This window comes from Brienomyrus brachyistius, unplaced genomic scaffold, assembly GCF_023856365.1.
Source record: "Brienomyrus brachyistius isolate T26 unplaced genomic scaffold, BBRACH_0.4 scaffold36, whole genome shotgun sequence".
NCBI lineage: Eukaryota > Metazoa > Chordata > Actinopteri > Osteoglossiformes > Mormyridae > Brienomyrus > Brienomyrus brachyistius.
In genome coordinates this window covers 3,624,047-3,643,230 of record NW_026042311.1, presented here as the reverse complement: position 1 = coordinate 3,643,230, position 19,184 = coordinate 3,624,047, and the positions used below count along the sequence as shown (strand labels likewise).

The window sequence follows — 19,184 nt, the reverse complement described above, 5'->3', positions numbered from 1 at the left end:
TCTTCTGTGCACTTACATGAGGATAACAAGACGCATGCGCGACGTGCAGTGCTACCAGAAATTGGCGTGGCAGTATGGTCACGTTTTGTCACGGAACATTGTCTTCACTGCGGTACAGATAGTATTAAAGTAGCATCTGATTTTTTTAAGAATGAGTGTCCAGAAGAGCTGTATATTTTCACAGACAAGAAAAAAATATTCCGAACACTATTGTGTCCTTCTTTGTACAGCGTCTTCAAAATTTAATGGCAGTATAAGTTTCTAAGAAAGCAGTGTCATGCGTACAAGGTACAATGAAATTCTAACCTGAAATTCTTACTTGCCTACTTTCATAAGCAGCATTATTTTTCATACAGTTCCATCCATCCATCGATTTTTCTGCCACTTATCTAATATCCATCCATCCATTTTCCAAACCGCTTATCCTACTGGGTCACGGTGGGTCCGGAGCCTATCCCGGAAGCAATGGGCACGAGGCAGGGAACAACCCAGGATGGGGGGCCAGCCCATCGCAGGGCACACTCACACACCAGTCACTCACACACCAGTCACTCACTCATGCACACCTACTGAATGGGCAATTTAGTAACTCCAATTAGCCTCAGCATGTCTTTGGACTGGGGGGGGAAACCGGAGCACCCAGAGGAAACCCCACGACGACATGGGGAGAACATGCAAACTCCACACACATGTAACCCAGGCGGAGACTCGAACCCGGGTCCCAGCGGTGTGAGGCAACAGTGCTAAACACTGCACCACCATGCCATCCTTAATTTTTAATTAAGAATTAAAAATGAGTATATTGGGTCCTAATTTGGTACTAAACACCTGTTTTGTTTTATAGAGAGTCCACCCCACAGCCTGCCAGACACATTCAGTAAACTGATTATGCTATTAATGATCGTATTGTGCTAATTTTGCTCAGTAAGCAATGTGCAAAATTAACTAATGTGCAAAGCTAATTAATGTCTATCATTATTTGAGATTGTTATGTTTATTACTTATTGCTGCTCACAATGATCTGCCTGATATTTTGACCAAGCAATGGACACAAATAAAATAGTGAGTTTAATATTGATTCTACAACAGCTATTAATAAAAGTGAGTTTGTCTTTAGATCACTATATGAACGTCTTTTAATCCACTTTGGACACACACCTCTCTCCAGCAGCGCGCCAATGCGACGCTCCCAACGTAGATGCATCTAGGCTGGTATATAATGTAGTATATATTATATATAATCTCTCAGGTTATATATAATATATAATCTCTGGGTCTGCCCCCAGGCCTCCTCCTGGTTGGACATGCCTTGAAACACCTCCCCAGGGCGCCGTCCAAGAGGTATCCTAGAACCATCAACTGACTCCTTTCAATGCGGAGAAGCAGCGACTCTACTTTGAGCCCGGATGTCTGAGCTCCTCACCCTCTCTAAGGCTGAGCCCAGACACCCTGCTGAGGAAACTCATTTCTGCTGCTTATACAGTATTCACAATCTCATTTATTCGGTCATCACCCAGAGCTCATAACCATAAGTGAGGGTAGGAACGTAGATCAACTGGTAAATTAAAAGCTTCACCTTCCAGCTCAGTTCCCTCTTTTTCCAAATTGCTGCACCGTGAACAAACCCCCAAGATCAAAGCCAAATTGAACTTTATTGTCATCTGCACCATATATAAGTATAGAGAGAGATGAAATGGCGAAGCTCAGGGCCCACAGTGTAAGCATAAACTTAGTCCAATATAGAGAACAAGACAAGACAATGTGCAAAGGACTTACAGGACAGTGCAACTGAGGAAGAGGAGTAGATTATGCAATATACAGTAATGTGCAATACTGGACAATGTGCAATATTGTTAGAACTATATTAAATATATGATGTATTTCTGCAGTCAGTTAGACCTGAATTCACCATCATGTACGCTGTAACAGCCTGAGTTCACAGTGTAAACAGTGTATGATAATAGTAGTAACAGCAGTAACACGTCTAACATTTCTAACAGCTGAAAATAGGAATAGAAGCAGAATAATGGGGCAGACAGAGAATAATGGGGATTCTTATTATTGCCCCCATGTCAGAGTGACAAAGTGTTAAGTTCAGTGCAGTGCTTAAGGGTCAGTCTGTGGCCTTTAGTTGTGGGTTACGGGGGGGTTGAGGCAGTGAGGAGGCAGAGTGAGGGATCCTGGGAGGCAGCATGGTGTTGAGGAGCCTGACAGCCTGGGGGTAAAAACTGCCACGCAGCCTGGCAGACCCGGCTCTGATGCTGCAGTATCTTCTCTCAGGTGGCTGGAGTGTGAAATGACCATGTGAGGGATGTGATGGGTCCTGCACAATGCTGCAGGCCTTGCGGACACTGCGTTTGCAAAAAGCGGCTTGTAGGGAAGGGAGAGGCATCCCATAATGTTCTCTGCTGTTTTCACTGCTCTCTGCAGGAATTTGCGGTCAGATTTGTTGCAGCTGCCACACCAGATGGTGATGCAGTTAGTCAGAACACTGCCGATGGTGCCTCTATAGAACATGGTGAGGATGGGAGGGGAAGGTTTGCTTATTTCAGCGCCTCAGGAAGTTTAGTCTTTGCTGGGCTTTCTTGAATAAGGAGCTGGTGTTATTTGTCCATGTAAATTCCTCAGTTATGTCCACACCGAGGAACTTGGTTCTCCTTACAATCTCCACAGCAGTACCGTTGATGCTGAGTGGGGTGTGGGCAGGACGTGTCCTTCTGAAGTCCACAATCATCTCTTTTGTCTTGTCAGCGTTGACAGATAGATTATAGTCTCTGCACCTTGTGGACAGACTTTCCACCTCTTCTCTGTATGCTGATTCATCTTCTCTATTTATCAGTCCCACCACAGTTGTATCATCCACAAACTTGATGATGATGGTGTTGGACGTGTTGCAGCCCATACATACTGACTGGGGCGTCTCTGTCAGGAAATCCAAGATCCAGCTGCAGAGAGTGGTGTTCAAGCTTAACCCCCTCAGTTTTTGAGGGACATGTTGAAGGTAGAGCTGAAGTCTATGAATAACATCCTGACATCTGTGACTCTCTTACCCAGATGTGTCAGGGAAAGGTGACGGGCAGAGGCTACGGTGTCCTCAGTAGACCTGTTGGACCGGTATGCAGATCAGAGAGGGTCTAGAGAGGTGGGAAGATTAGTCTTTATGTATTACTGCCATGACCAGCCTTTCCAAGCACTTCATGATGATTGACATGAGTGCTACTGGGCAGTAGTCATTCAGGCCTGTCACTGATGGCTTCTACAGCACTGGGATGATGGCGGTTAATTTGAAGCATGCTGGGACAGACCACTGGCTTAAAGAGGTGCATTCTGTGAGGACCCCAGCCATGTGGTCAGTGCATTCTCTCAGCACTCAGCCAAGTATGTTGTCGGCTCAGACATCACCGCCATTGATGTGTAGGATGGGCTCGTAGATCGTGATTGGCTGAATTCCCTGCCATATACGGCGTGTGTCTTTAGTGCATTTAAAGTGTACATTGATCGTCTGTGCATGTGCCTGATTGGCTATCCTCATAGCTCGGGACAGGTTGTCTGTGGGCGTCCTGAGGGCAGCCTTGTCTTTAGATCTGAAAGCTGCATTTCTGATTCTTAGCTATGTGAGCACTTCCCTCATCATCCAGGGCCTTTGGTCGGCTCTCGTGGTCATCGATCACAGAGTTTATATACTCCTCCAGGTTGATGGCGTCACCATTTATAGCAGCCTCCTTAAAAATGTCCCAGTCAGTAGATCCAAAGCAGCCTTGGAGAGCTGAGACGGCACCAGCTGGCCACACTCTTACTGACTGGTTTGTTGTGCTTCAGCAGGGATTTATACACAGGAACCATGATCACAGTGACATGGTCTGAGTAGCCGAGGTGGGGGGGGGGGAAGGGCCTTGTAGGCCTCACAGACGTTTGTGTAAACATTGTCCAGACAGATTCTCCCTCTAGCTGGGATGTTCATATATTGGAAGAATTTGGGGAAAACTGGCTTCAGATTTGCCTGATTGAAGTCTCCAGCAATGATGAAAAAAGCAATTTTTTTAATTTTAACTTTTTTTTTTTTTTTTTTTTTTAAGCAATTTATTGCTGCACACATCTCAGTTAAACCAACTGGGACGTCACAAAGTTCACGATCCACATCAGTTATTCCCGTGATGTTTGAGAAGAAATCAAAAATTTTGGATCAAGACTCCTGACATACAAATTATTAAAGAACTCAGTGCAGAATTCGGCTATTTTCTTGATGTCATCTGCAGCATTTCCATAAATCCTCACCCGCATAATGCAGTTGTTCCTGACTTGCTGACTTTCCAGCCTAAAGAAATAGGCTGAGTTCTGCTCACCTTGTTCAAGCCATTTTTGCCACAATCTAACAAAGGCTCCTTCTGCCTTATGTTTATATATAATCATACAATTTATTCTGTAAGGCACCTCCTACATTATTTTCTGTATCAGTAAGACGATTGACTGGTTTGCAGGTTAAAGCAGTAAATCTCATTTATAATTTTCTTTTCTTCATCTCTTCCGATTCAAGCCAAGTCACTACTAAACCTTCTGACAAATTTTGCTACATCATGTTATTATTGCAATACTTTTTTCTGTATTGGGTCTGTTCCAGTGTAAGTCAGTTAATTATTCTATATTTAAAATAGCTACTTTATTTCTCAAGATTGAACTGTTTAATATCCCGTTTGAAGATATTTTATATCCAGTAGACGATGACAAAGATTGCATGTTCTCCCCGTGTCGTCGTGGGGTGTCCTCCGGGTACTCCAGTTTGCCCCCACAGTCCAAAGACATGCTGAGGCTAATTAGAGTTGCTAAATTGCCCATAGGTGTGCATGTGTGAGTGAATGGTGTGTGAGTGTGCCCTGCGATGGGCTGGCCCCCCATCCTGGGTTGTTCCCTGCCTCGTGCCCATCACTTCTGGGATAGGCTCCGGACCCCCCGCGACCCAAGCGGTTTGGAAAATGGATGGATAGATGGATAGACGATGACAATATGGATATATGGATGTCAATGGCTCGGTGGTCAGAAAATGGTGAAGCTATAATGTTTGTTTAAATATTTCCTAATTCATTAGAAATAAGCCAAAAATCAGTCTGTGACTGATTTGAAAAGGTCCAACACATTTGGTTGGAAAATCTCTTGTTTAATCTCTTCCATCATTTTTTCTTTTTTCAGAGCCTGTCATCATGACTATGTATAGTTATTGCCGTCACTGGATGATAAATCCAGACAGTAGTAAATCTGCATATAGTTCACAGTACATGGTAAACAAAACAAGTCGGCTTGCAGCTCTAATCAAACAGTGTATGATAGAGCGCCATCTTGACTCCCTCCTTCTACATTTAATGCCACAACCACATGCTCACAAGTGAGACTGGAAACGAAGGAACCGACCAAGATGGTTTTCTCGCACTGCCCCCTGGTGGACATGACCTTCAATCCTCCAGATAGATGTAAACTACGCACGCAAGTGTAGTCGTGTCGTGTGAAGTCATGGCCCTAAAGCACAGACTTAGGAGATGTTCAGTGTCACAGCCAGATTGGGTAAGACTGCAGGTGCCGTCTTAGGACAATATTAATGAATCTGAAAAAAAGTACAGTCAGCGAATGCACAAAAAGGGCAAATGTGAGGGAAGGACTTCAGGGGGAACAAAGTGCATCAAAGCCCACAGCTACTCTCTCTCTCATCTGACTCCAGTTGTGTGTCACCTACACACTGGGTCAGACAATGTGTTTTATACATTAAACTGATCTTTACTGAATATCAAGCCTTTGGTTGGAAAATCTTTATTAATGACTGATTGTATTATCAGGATAAACCTTGATTTTTATGCGTTAAACTGAAATGGGGTCACATGAAAACTATGCAGCAGCCCTGATCAAACCAGCTACTCCTACCTGCCCTTTATCAGTGAGACTAGAGCACTTAGGGAAGGAGGTGGAGCAGCCGCCTTATTTAATGGGTTTGAATTATTTTTACAAGTCAGGCACTACTTTCTGTCAGAAGGGTAATTATGAATCTGAATGAACAGAAATTACATGTGGAGTTCCTCAAGGGTCCGTTATTGGCAGTGGGCAGTGGTGGCTTAATGGTTGTTGGATTGAATCCCCGACCAGCAAGGCACCGCTGAGGGACCCTAAGCAAAACACTGCTCTCAGGGCGCTGAATTAGCTGCCCCTTGCTATGTCACGATGTCACATATGGGTTAAAAGCAGAGGACACATTTCGGTGTTGTACACTGTGTGCTGTGGTGTGTCAACACTGATCACCAATTAGAATTATAATCCTCACTGAGCCTCTTTGTTCAACATCTACATGCTTCCATTTGCTCAGATTACGGAACACTATAAAATCTCTGGAACACTTAAGGCCATGTTGTTAGTAATTAAAAAAAAAATCACAACAAATAATAATCCATTGTTATGCATTATAATCATGGCTTTAAATATTTATCAAAAGGCATAACACATTATAGGCATGCTTATTATGCATAATGAATGATGTATGAAGCTCTCTTTAGTGCACTATAAATACCTTCATAATGCATTATAATGATCGGTATAAGCATTAAGGATGCTTTGTATTGCATTATGAAGGTATCTATAGTGCCTTATAGTTGAGTGTGTCATAAAGCATTCATAAAGCGTTATAATGATGGATATAATGTGTTATGCTTTTTTATAAATATTTATAACTGTGTTTATAATGCTTTATGAGTGCAGTATAATTAAGCAATAACATAATGTATAAGAAGATACTCCGGTATATCATGGCTGTGATTCGGTCAAAGGCACAAGGCTATAGGCCACCACAAAAAAAAAATAGTTCTCATAACATCAGTGCAAGTGGGAGGGGCCATCGTGTCCAAACCATCCGCATATCTGGATAATTCAGTCAATCACCAATATAGTTTTGTCTAATATTTCCGGTGCCAGCAGTAAAACAACTAGCCAGCTTATTATCGGAGTAACTTTGCATTGTAAATGAAAACCATGCCACAGGTCTGATAAATAAAATATTATGGCACTAGAGTGGCGAAGATATCATGAGGCAGATTGCAAAGTTCAGTTATTGGCATCTTTAATAGTGCGACTGTTAAAAGGACAGTTGGCAGCTTATAAAACTTATTCTGGAACAGAAAAGAATAAATCCAACAAAACGGAATACATATGTGTGATGCCCGGCCCGTCCGCTCCTCGTGTGTGCTACGCCCCCTGATTACCCACGTGTTCTTTCATGATTGTACCCAGCTGTGTCCGATTATTTTCAATCAGTCCTGTGTATTTCAGTCCGTGTCTTACCTGAGTCCTTTGTCTGTCATTGATGTTAGTTGGCGTTTCATGTCTCCTGCTCCCTGTTTATTTATTAAATCCCTGGTTTACCCCGACTTCCGCCTGTCCGCCTGCTTCCTGCCCGTTCGCCTCGCACGATCGCCGTTCCGTCCGGCTTTGAACGTGACAATATGAACCTTTACTGTCACTGTCACCTATGTTCATTTTCTAAACTGGTGGAAACACAGGCAGGTTCTGAAAAGGTGTCAAGTGACAACCAGCCAGTATTGTGCATGAACGAGTTCAAAAGAACGCGTTCATTGAACACGTTCATATTTCAGTGAACTTTGAACTGAACGCAACTTATTAGTAAATCAAGAACTTGAACGTGAATTTTATGTGTGATGAACGGCGTAGACGTCGTTCACTGTTGGAATGCAATTAAACATCGGGATTTATTTTCACCTGATGAGTCGAGTGACAAGGTCGGCTCACACATTTAAACAGCATGTTGTGTTGTCACTCAAGCACTAGCGAAGGGCTCCTCCGCTCGAAAAATAAAATGCTCAGCCTGACTCTCGCTCAGTGCTTGTGTGCAGTGCATCTTGGGTAACGTAGTGTAAAGCCAAGGACAGTCGAATCTAATGTCTTTAGCTTCACACTACGTTTCCCATAATGCACACACACACTTCTCAAAGGGCACAGCCTTGGCAACGCATGAGCGCGAAGCGAACTGCTGCAGCAGTAACCATGGCAAGCGCAGAGGAGGAAAGCTCAACCACCAGTGGAGCTGGCACAGAAAACACGGATGATGCTGGCTGTAACTTTGACAATTTACGGGCATTTTACACACTGTTTCACAGAGACTCTGACGGTAAAAACCTAACCTTTCTGTGCAAGCTTTGTCCACCTGCGCTGAAAAAACAAGTTAGAACATCAATGACCTCATTTTCCAATTTGAAAAGACACGTTGAGTTGAAGCATTCGTCCAGCGTGAAAGCATATATGCAAGCCCTTCAAGGTCATAGAGGGAAGGGCAAAACCCCCAGCCAAAGTCCCCAAACGACTCAAGTCACACTGCCTGCTGCCTTCAGGGGTATAATCTCCCAGCAACAGGTAGACAGATTAATAATAGACTACATTGTTGGAGATTTACAGCCACTGAGTAAGGTGGAAAAACCCTCCTTCATAAAACTAGTAACTGGTTTGCAACCAGGCAGACATGTGCCCTCAAGAAGACAGGTGCAGGGACTAATGAATAAGGAATTCATTGAGGTTATCAGTAATTTAAAAGCTGAACTTGCTGAGCTTGACTTTGTATGCACAACAGCTGACTGCTGGTCAGCTGTCAACAAAGGATTCATGGGCATCACAATTCATTGGCTTGATAAAAATGATGTGTCACTCAGGAGATCAGCAGCCCTTGCATGTCGTCGTGTCAGAGGGTCACACACATATGATGTCCTGGCTAAAGTGCTGACGGATGTGTACAAGGAATTTAAAATTCAAAACAAAATTGTGTGCACAGTGACTGACAATGCTTCCAATTTCGTCAAAGCATTCAGCTGTTTTGGAGACAGTGTTGTTATTAGAGCAGCTGATGAGGTGACTGAAGGCAGTGACACAGGATCTACCCCTGCTGAGAGCTCCGATGATGAGGACGATGGTCTTGAGCCTGCACCTCTGTCAGAGTTAGAGGATCCCTGCCTCCCACCTCATAGAAGGTGCATGGCCCATACTTTAAATCTTGTTGCCACAGATGCAAAGAATGTAACGGATAGGCTGTACAACAAATTAGCGAGGCCTGTATTTTCCAAGGCATCTGCTCTGTGGAATAGGGTGAAAAGGAGTGCGAAAGCCTCAGATTTTGTTGAGTAAAAGCTAAAGATTGGCTTTGTCACTTCGAACGACACACGTTGGAATTCTATGTTCCTCTCAATGCAGCGCCTGGCTCACATAGCCACCTTGACTCCCCAGACCAGCAATCTAACAGTGCCATTGGATGCCACTCCTGAGTATGACAGACTCCTTCTGCACACCATCTGTGATGAGTTTGGGCTTCGTCGATTCACTCCAGAGGAAATAGACTTCATCAACAAGTTTGTGAGTGTGATGGGTCCCTTGGCATGTGCTCTGAACATCCTTCAGGGGGAAAAAAACACATTCCTCGGCTACCTGGCTTCTACCATTGTGCAATTGAAAAATGATTTGGATGGTCTGTTGGATGAGAGTTCAAAGCCTACAGCTACACCAGGTCTGACGGCATGCCGCCCCCTCATCCAAACCTTTATTTTAACCCCCTGATGACCTAGAGGGGAAAAAGAGTGCTTCATCCTTTTTTAAGTTCAAGCAAAGCCCATCAGCTGTCAATAAGTCTGAGGTGGACATCTATCTGGACGCCCCAACCACTGACGAGTTTACTGAATACATGCTGCTGCCCAAACTGAAGAAGCTCTTCATCAAATATAACACAGCAATCCCATCAAGTGCTCCAGTGGAGAGACTCTTCAATACTGGTGGCCAGATATTTAGGCCCAGGAGAAACCGATTGGGAGATGCCAACTTTGAAAAGCAACTGCTGTTAAACGTGAACAAAAAACAGTTTGGACTGAAGCCGTAGGCATGGTCTGTGGAGTGTTCATTACTTACTACAACAATGGCTTCTGTATGTGAAAGTTTTTATTTTTAATAGTTCAGTGAGATGGTGCCACACACCTTCAAGAAGCGTGAGAGTTTTTTTTTTTTTTTTTAAATAAAACTAAAGAGATATTTTGCTGAATAATAAATATTCTGTTCTGTCTAGTTTTCATTTGAGATGGATATGATGCCGATATGTGTTTACAGTACTTTTCTTTTCCTTCCCTTGTCTAGTATTGGGGCAAGAGATAAATAAACCATAAATAAGAATCATATTTTGTGTCCTTTGTCTATACATGTCCATATATGCAAGAATGTAGGTAGGTTATAGATGTATGTTAAAACAAAATAAATTTTGATTTAGACTATATATTGCACCTAAAAATAAAATGAACTGAACTTTGAACTAGTTCAAAAATTTAAATTGTGAGCTATGAATGTGAACAGTTCACTTTGAGCATGTATGAACTGAACTTTGAACTAGATCATGAAAAGTGTGAACTTGCACAACACTGCTCCATTCTGAGAGCACAGTGATATCCACAAGCATCACAAACCAGCCAATCACAGGTTGGAGAATTTAGCCAACTGGTCCTGTGTGTATATTAAATGTTTAATGTACATGACAATAAAGCGTCATGCTTTTTAAAGCCATTTAAGGCGTTGTTTGTCAATTAAACCATTTTTAATGCTATGTAAGACCAAATTGGTTTAATTACTTCTAATCCTAATAATGTCCCACGGAAACCCAGTCTTAGAGCTGTCCAGAAAAAAAATATTTTGATGATATTTCAAGGAAATTACTTACTTTGTAAAGGCGCTTAATAGGAGGTGTGATGTCCTGGAGGCAAACCTCAAGTGCTTCTGTTCTTTCTACAAGAAACCACAAACATTTCAGGTATGTAGCAATTTGAAACATTGTTCAAAATTAAGTTCAGTTCACTCCACACAAGCAATAGCTTCCATTATTTCCATTCCACATTTAATATTTCGGAATTAGGTTAAATGACTGATATTTTAAACTATATTTGTCAAACACTGCGCCCACTAACAGGTGAATAATATTGATTACCTGGTAATAGTGGCACCTGCTAGTAGGTGGGACCTATTAGGCAGCAAATAAACAATGTGTAGGATATACTGGGATGCAGAAAAGTGGACAAGCCTAAAGATTTGAGTGACAAGGGCCAAGTTGTGATGGCTTGATGATTCGGTCACAGCATCTCCAAAACTGTAGGGAAATATGTGAACGGGTGACGGAGGCTCATTACATGTCAGATAGTACAGCAAACCTTCAGAGGTCTAGAGGAATCCACGCCCTGATGAGTCATGGCTATTTTGGCGGCAAAGGTGAGCCTGGGCCCCACCATGAACCTGCTGACCACTGCAGGACCATCTCACAAGAGCTGGGGGTTATGATCCAGCTCTCTAGCCATCACCAAATGGCCCATATCAAAGTCACTCCCATCCTTACACTTGCACATTGTTTCTGCTTCCAACACATCAGCTTCAAGGACAAAGCATCCACCTGCTGCCTAATATAACCCCCCCACAGTCAGAAGCCACTGTAACCAAATAATCAATGTTATTCGCTTCACATGTTATGGCTGATCAGTGTATAACCTCTGTATCTCAGTTACGTTTCAGACTGTTTTGCTACATTGTGCAGATTAATATACTGTGTTTATAATACATTTCAAAATTTCCCAAAATTCAGCACATTGTCAGTTTCACTGGCCAACACACTGATCATCGTAACATCATCAAGTTCTTTAGCCAAATTATGTGTGCTGAGCAATGGGAAACCTGACACTGCAGTACAGTGAATCATGCAGCAGCACTGGGAAAATGTAAAAACACATTTTACCTCCAAGGGCCACTGTTCTCCAACCTTTTTTCAGCAGTCTTACATGTCTGTAAAGACATAAAATATGTTTGCACATATACTGTACTGATCCTGGGAGGATTAAGATGGCAAAAATATCAATTGGGCTGGTGATTGCACAATATTTTAGAAACTAAATTATGAAATGTATTACTATATATATTACACAATGATAAGGTATAAATACAGATAAGCTACATACCGTTGGAGTGAAGCTGAAGTCCTTCTCTCTTCTAGACAATGGAATCAGTAGAAATGAAGTTTTGCCACGACATGAGAAGCCAGGAAAGTGAAGCAGAACAAGAACAGGAACATTATTCAGCCTTGGCTGACTAGGTCTGTATTCCGGACATTACATTCATGATTTAATTTGATTGCAAGGCCCTTGAATAATTTTAACTTGCTTGCAGGTTCCCTATGTACAGTATGTATTACCTTTCCTGACCTTCGGAGGTCCTCCCTCCTGTTTCGGAGCATTTTTAAGGCTTTTTTCAGAATTTCCTGCTCTTTGCCGACGAGGCTGCAGGGCAACTCTGCTGTGACCTTGAACTTACATGAAATATTCTGTTAAAACACTTTATTTGGTGATTGAAAATTTAAGCCCTCATTGGGCTTCATGTGGTAAAAAAGTAAAATAGAGAAATTAAACTATTTGATTAGAAATATTGATTTTAAACAGTTTTATGAGGTACAGACTTTGCTTATGACAGGGTTCCAGTCAATTTCCGCTCCCTTGCAGGCAGTGGTCCACATTTTTGATGCACCCAGGGATGATCTTACAACAGCCTGGTGGAGACATGTAGAAAAAAGAAAGATATCAGTTTTGCACCAAAAACGTTAGAATAGAGAGGAGTGCAGGTGGACATAGAATGAGCAGAATTAATGGTAGCAGTATTTCTGATGTCATAACCACTTATTCTGCTGATTCTACTTCCACCTGCACTGTCTGTGTTCTAACAGCTCTGTCCACTTTAGTTTCTATTTCCAGGACTGTGTGATACTTACACTGAATCTCTTTTGTTCAGGTGTTGCCGCTGACTTCCCTGCTTATTTTTTAGGAAGTCTTCTGCTTCCACTCCAGACTGATTGAGGGAAAGATCATGAAACTAAATATGATATATTCTGTAACCATGACTTGACAGCAGTATGTCTGTGAAACCACAAAAAACACAGAGCTTGCTATCAAACAGACAGTTTACTTGCCTTTAGTTTTAAAATGGAAATTAGGGATTTCCTCAGTCTGAAGTTTTTGGGGAACAAAAGGTAAACATCTTGCTCCCCAATGTCCACAAAATCATCCCCTGTCACACCTTGTTCTTCATGGTTAAACACAGAGAAAATAGATTAATCCACATGACTGTAACTATAAAACCCAAAATATTATGGCCACACAGAGGTTGAAAAAATAACAATGATTATGAATAAATTAATAATAAAACCCCATAATATAATTAAGGCACGCAGAGTGAGCACATAGCAGGCATAGCAACAGTAAGTAAGGTGGATAAAGGGGCAACTGAGAAGACTGCATCAGCAAATTTAGCATATTTCCCATAAACACAACACTGATAGGAGTTATCAATTTAGCATTACCATATACAGTACAGTACTGTGCAAAAGTCTTAGGCAGTCCAAAGAAATGTTTAAAGCTGTTTATCTGGGTAGCAAGTGCACTTTGGCTTAGAACAAAAAATACAATTTAATATTAGAATGTGTGCAAATTAAGAGTAACACAATAAAAACTAGTAATAATTTCTTCTGTTTTCTAAAAAGTTACTGATATCTAGTTGGATGGCTAGATGAACACCGCTTCAGTTCCCAAACTTGTCTTCAGGGGCACATCAGCCGTTCCACGATTTTGTTAAATTTCACCAACAGCTCAATTAAATAATTAAATATATTGGTTCAAAAAGTCAGTGAGAGATTGACTAGCTGTATGAGGTGCCTGCCTTCTTTGCCTGCCTAAGACTTTTGCACAGTACTGTATATATATATTTAGGTCCTCAATCATGGCCTTACAATGGCTGAGGCTGGTTGGCCGAATGATGGGAGAACAACCATGTCCTCAACCATTCAAACATTTCATACAGCCAACAGGTATGTAATCCAACAATGTGCCCTGTACTGTAATATTGTCCTCTTACTGCAATGCTTCATATTACAGTATCCATTTGCATTTTATATTATACAGTGAGTTTTACTTTATACAGTTACATACTGGATGTATACTGTAGCACACATGTCGCGTCACTCACGGTCACACACACAGATTAACCTCCCCTCAAACCACAGGCAATATGCCAGGACAAGCAGTGTAGTACAATCTTTTATTAAACACGCAAGAGCAAACCCAGTACTTAACACACGGGGGGGGGAAACAGAATATCTAATACCACGAAGGGGGGGGGGGGGGGGGGGACATGCCCTACATACACACCTTTCCCACTGAGTACACCCCCATAGAATTAGCACTTCAACCTCCCAAATTCCTGTGAAAATGTTACTGCGATTGAGCATGTACATGAGCGATTGACTACACACTAATACAATCCAAATCCAAAACACACATGATAAATGTGCTTTTCTACTTTTATGAGAACTGAAAGCGCTTTACAATTCATGCCTCACATTCACCCATCCACACACCGGTGGCGGAGGCTGCCATGCAAGGCGCCAACCTGCATGCCGGGAGCAATTTAGGGTTCAGTGTCTTGCTCAAGGACACTTTGATGGGGTCACGAGAAACCAGGGCTCGAACCTGCAACTCTCTGGTTGCTAAACGATAGCACTACCTCCTGCGTCACCATCTTCCCCAAATGTAAGGAGAAGGAGGTTCCTCGGAGCTCCGAGATGTGTTTGGCTGTAATAAATCTGGAATATAGTTATATGACATAGTTTTTGATAACACCAGCATTTACTTTTTAGCCTTTTCAGCTTTTATTGAAAGACAAAACAAAATTAAAAAATGCAGAAGTTTGAATGACTGTGTGTTTATTTCAGTTATTTTATATTGGACTCAAGGATTGGTTTCATCATACAAATACAGCACATATAATGTTTACTTGAAAATACTGAAAAGTAAGTGATACCAGAATCAGGGGGTCAATAAGCTTTTAAGTAATAATATGGATTGTGCTTGGGATAGAAGCTGCACTTTGTTTTGAAGAAAAGTATAGATTTTGAAAATATGCAAATTAATTGTAATAATAATATTAGTGACGTTCATTTTCAGATTACATTAATTACATAGCTAATAATACATTGAGAAGAAATGGTTTGTCATTATGTGGATGGAAAGACATGAAAGTGATGTGGAAAATCGCCTCTTACCACTGAAACACATGGGGATGGGTGGTGCTAATAATGGTACTGCAGCCAGCCAGTAGGGGGCGCTTGACATGTAGAGTTTTCACCTTTTAGAGACGTTATGGTCTCCATGTTTTTGCAGTCAGTGCTTTGATCACAGATTTGAAAGCAGTATGCATAATGCATCAGGGCTCACGCTGAAATTCCCTATATTTGGATATATTATGTAACATGGTTCTGTAGGAATGTTGGTACCTTGGAAACACACATATACAAATATACCTTATATGTGAGTTTGGATATGGGTGTGGCTGCAACTGGAGAGGCTTGTAGTAAATATTCTGCAAAAATTTCATAATGGTTGTTGCAAATATTATGTACAAACCATGACAGAGACTTGAATGCATGCATGGGTTTTGTTGGGGAAGTATCAGTTCATGAAATACATTACTGAGGAAACTGTAGTTGTTTAAACTCTTATTTAATACTATTAAGCACAGACACGTCACAAGGAAAATAAACTATTATTTATAATTATGGAGCACAGAATAACTAAACATAAAAAATATATATATAGCATAGAAAAATCCAATAATACTATCGGACAAAATGGCCATGGAAATGTAAGAGAGAGCGGTGAGCTGGAGACCAGAGTCTTGACCCTGAGGAGTGAAATAAAATATTTAATTTCTCTGTTGTGTCACAAACCTGACAGATACACTACTTGTCAAAAAGAAAAGAACTTACTTCCTCACGCATTTCTAAAAGGATGTTTTTGTCAAATCCCTGCAACTCACTGAAAAACAACAGATCAAATTCACATATTATGACTTAAAATAAAAATATAATATAGACAGTTCATGGTGCATTTTGTAATACTCAAGACACACCAAGGCCATGCAGAGTGCATACTGATAAAAGGGAGGGGAGGGGGGAATACTTCAATACATTCTCTGTATTACAAGTCCAACAATTCAAGGTGGTCTGTCTTACAATTGTCATGCGCCGCTTGTCCGCTCCTCCCGTGTGCCACGCCCCCTCGTTAACCTCGTGTGGAACCCCGATGTCATTCGCTGTTTCCAGTTGTTTTCATTAGTCCTATGTATTTAACTCCGCTTCAAAATATGTTTCCCCAATCATGTCATTTAAGTCGCTACTTCTATTGCCCCGTGTTCCTAGCTGGTTTCCCCAATAAATCCTTTGTTTCCCGATTCTCCGTCTTCCTGCTCCTGCTTCCCCGATCCGTGACGTGACAACAATCAACATGAACGCACCACAGTCCACAGAACCAATCTGTCAAGGAACATCCTGCGAAATACAATATAGTACTAACGAAGACATTTGTTACAATTCTAATACAAATGTAACGACAGAAAATGCTGAAATCCACTTTACCATGTTTTTCAAGTATTTTCCAGTATCCTGGACTTATTCTGTTTGTCAGTTTGCTGCAAAAAGAAATTTGGAATTGTCAGGAACACAAAAAGTACAGCTTTTCATGTAAACGGGATTAAAACTCTATGTAGGAATAAATGGACAAACAGAAGACCTTTTGTCACATTTCTAAATGTTTTACTGTTAGGCCGCGTCTGGCTGTGAGTGTTACCCAGAGCATATGACAGTCTCTGCCCCAACTGTCGGCAGGAATGAACGAAGAAAATTATGATTAAAAAAGATCCAACAATACAACTTAAATGTCATAGCATTTATTGTACAATATACTATACATATGATCAGGATCACATAACTGCATGGTGCGCAAGTACGCATTCCCTGTACACTCGCGGCAACTCCTTGTTGTAGCAGCGCAAATGCGTACCATTTATTTTATGTGCATTCACGCTGTTATGAAAAGAAATTACCCTGCATCTTAACATTTATGTGGCTAATTTGTACTTCGTCTGCGGCATGAAGGCTAAAATGCACAATGATTTCTTGTCATAACATTGCGAATGTACATAAAATAAACACGTATTTGCGCTGCTACAAGACATTACCGCGCGTATCGGTTTAAACGGCGAATAAGTACTTTCACACCAGGTATGTGCCCCCTGCATATGATCATGTTTGCATATAAAATAAAGGGTCGATTTACGCAGGGTTGCCAACTTTGGTCAGCTGGTTGGCGTGAGATTTTCATTTCGAGACAAGTCTACACACGTATTCACATTTATATAACCGTTTTATTACCTTGTAAATAATCTTTAGGATTTGCAAACTGCCCAAACACTTTTGATCTAGCCAGTTTTAGGTTTTAAATGGATTAATAGAGATTCTCCATAAGGATCCTGACTGTAAAAAAACTACCTGCATTTAAATCATACATTAATGACACAAAATACCTTAAAGTTTACTTACTTATTTTGCATAGTAGAAACAAAGAACCCCCTTTAAGGGGGGGGGGGGGGGGCGCTTGACATTTGGTGTTTTCACCTTTTATAGATGTTATGGTCTCCTTGTTTTTTGCAGTCAATGCTTTGATCACAGAATAAATGTTAAAGAAGTGAGCACTTCTGTCATGCTTTAGTAAGATTAGTAACACACTGCTTCAGATTTCAGTGACCTGATCTCTGCTTGCAAAGAGCCTGAGATGGACCTCAAAGGTTTAAATATACATTTGCAGATAAATTAAATGCTATGTGGCCCAGTGGGTGGCGCTGTCTGGGGATTTGAACCCCCATTACTGCATGTTCGTACCTTGTTTGTGCTGGTTTGCCTGCTGTTTCTGCCGCAGGTGAAAAAGCATACAGGCAGCTGAACCGGTGTCTCTAAACAAGCCATTGTGGGTGCAGGTCATAAGGCGATTTCCTACTGCACGAACTTGGCCCAATTGAAGGTCTTAGGAGGTAGTTCCTGAACCATTTTTTAGTTCCAAAAAGAACATACTTTTTTCTCGACCAAGACTTACTGGGTGGGGCTTATAGTGATAAACTTTCCCTATTGGTTGACCACAAGCCCCAGCGCCAACTTGAAAGTTTCATGGAAATGCAGGAAAAGAGAAGTGGAGCAAAAATTGAGCAGATGTAATTTTTTGTAGCTCAGTTACACTAAAGGCATCAATGAGTAACTTTTTTGCTTCTGTCCCCATAGTTCTGCATCTGAAAATGCGATTGATAATGATTAGCGTAATGAAGAAGTGTATATTATGGACACTGGACTGGAGCATTATCAGATAACCTCTCAGTTATCCTTGTGTGAGAAATATACACAGTCACATATTGAGATTATATTAGATGATGTGGTCTTGAGAGTGGGGCGGCATGGTGGTGCAGTGTTGCCTCACACCTTTGGAACCCGGGTTCGAGTCTCCGCCTGGGTCACATGTGTGCAGAGTTTGCATGTTCTCCCCATGTCGTCATGGGGATTCCTCCGGGTACTCCGGTTTCCCCCCACAGTCCAAATACATGCTGAGCCTAATTGGACTTGCTAAATTGCCTGTAGGTGTGCATGTGTGAATGCATGGTGTGTGAGTGTGCCCTGCGATGGGCTGGTCCCACATCCTGGGTTGTTCCCTGCCTTGTGCCCATTGCTTCCGGGATAGGCTCCGGACCCCCCACGACCCAGTAGGATAAGCGGTTTGGACAATGGATGGATAATAATAATAACAAATAATGATGATAATAATAATTGCACTATGTCCAATGACTGCCAGTTACTGTAAACAGTAAAGTACACGTAACTGGACATGACGTGTTAAAACGTCCGAACGGCTTGACACGTAAATAATGTACGTGTCAAGTACATCATTTGCTGACAATTACTTTGACAGCTGGGAGGAAGACACAGAGTAGATGAATTGATCATATTGAGGGGTTGTGCCATTGCCTTTCTCTGTCCATGTCCTTGTGTTCTACACCACATGATTGTTTCCTGTAAACCTGCGTTAGGCTCTTTCTGTACCTTTCCGACACAGAAACCTTTTCTTAACATGGATTTATAACTGTCTTCTCACTTGAGTATGAATGATGCTTAGATATAATCTATATAAAATAAATTTGATATATACTATATATGTGCACCCCACAGAAATCTCCACAATTGTAGAGATACATACGGTCTCTATGCTTTTCCTAGA

General features: G+C 41.5%; 1 protein-coding gene across 3 annotated transcripts in view; it reads right to left on the bottom strand.

Annotated features, from left to right (window-relative positions):
* Positions 1-19,184, bottom strand: part of LOC125721988 (uncharacterized) — a 433,000-nt gene that overhangs the window by 202,552 nt on the left and 211,264 nt on the right. The window contains exons 1-2 of one of the 3 annotated variants that reach the window (XM_048998231.1): positions 11,786-11,804; positions 10,727-10,791 (exon numbers count right to left, since the gene is read on the bottom strand). The exons of 1 other annotated variant lie outside the window; for it this stretch is intronic. The gene's annotated coding sequence lies outside the window, so the exon portion shown is untranslated. Of the gene's footprint in view, positions 1-10,726; positions 10,792-11,785; positions 11,805-19,184 lie in introns of those variants that run through there. One more of the 3 variants, XM_048998232.1, reaches the window with a different exon arrangement.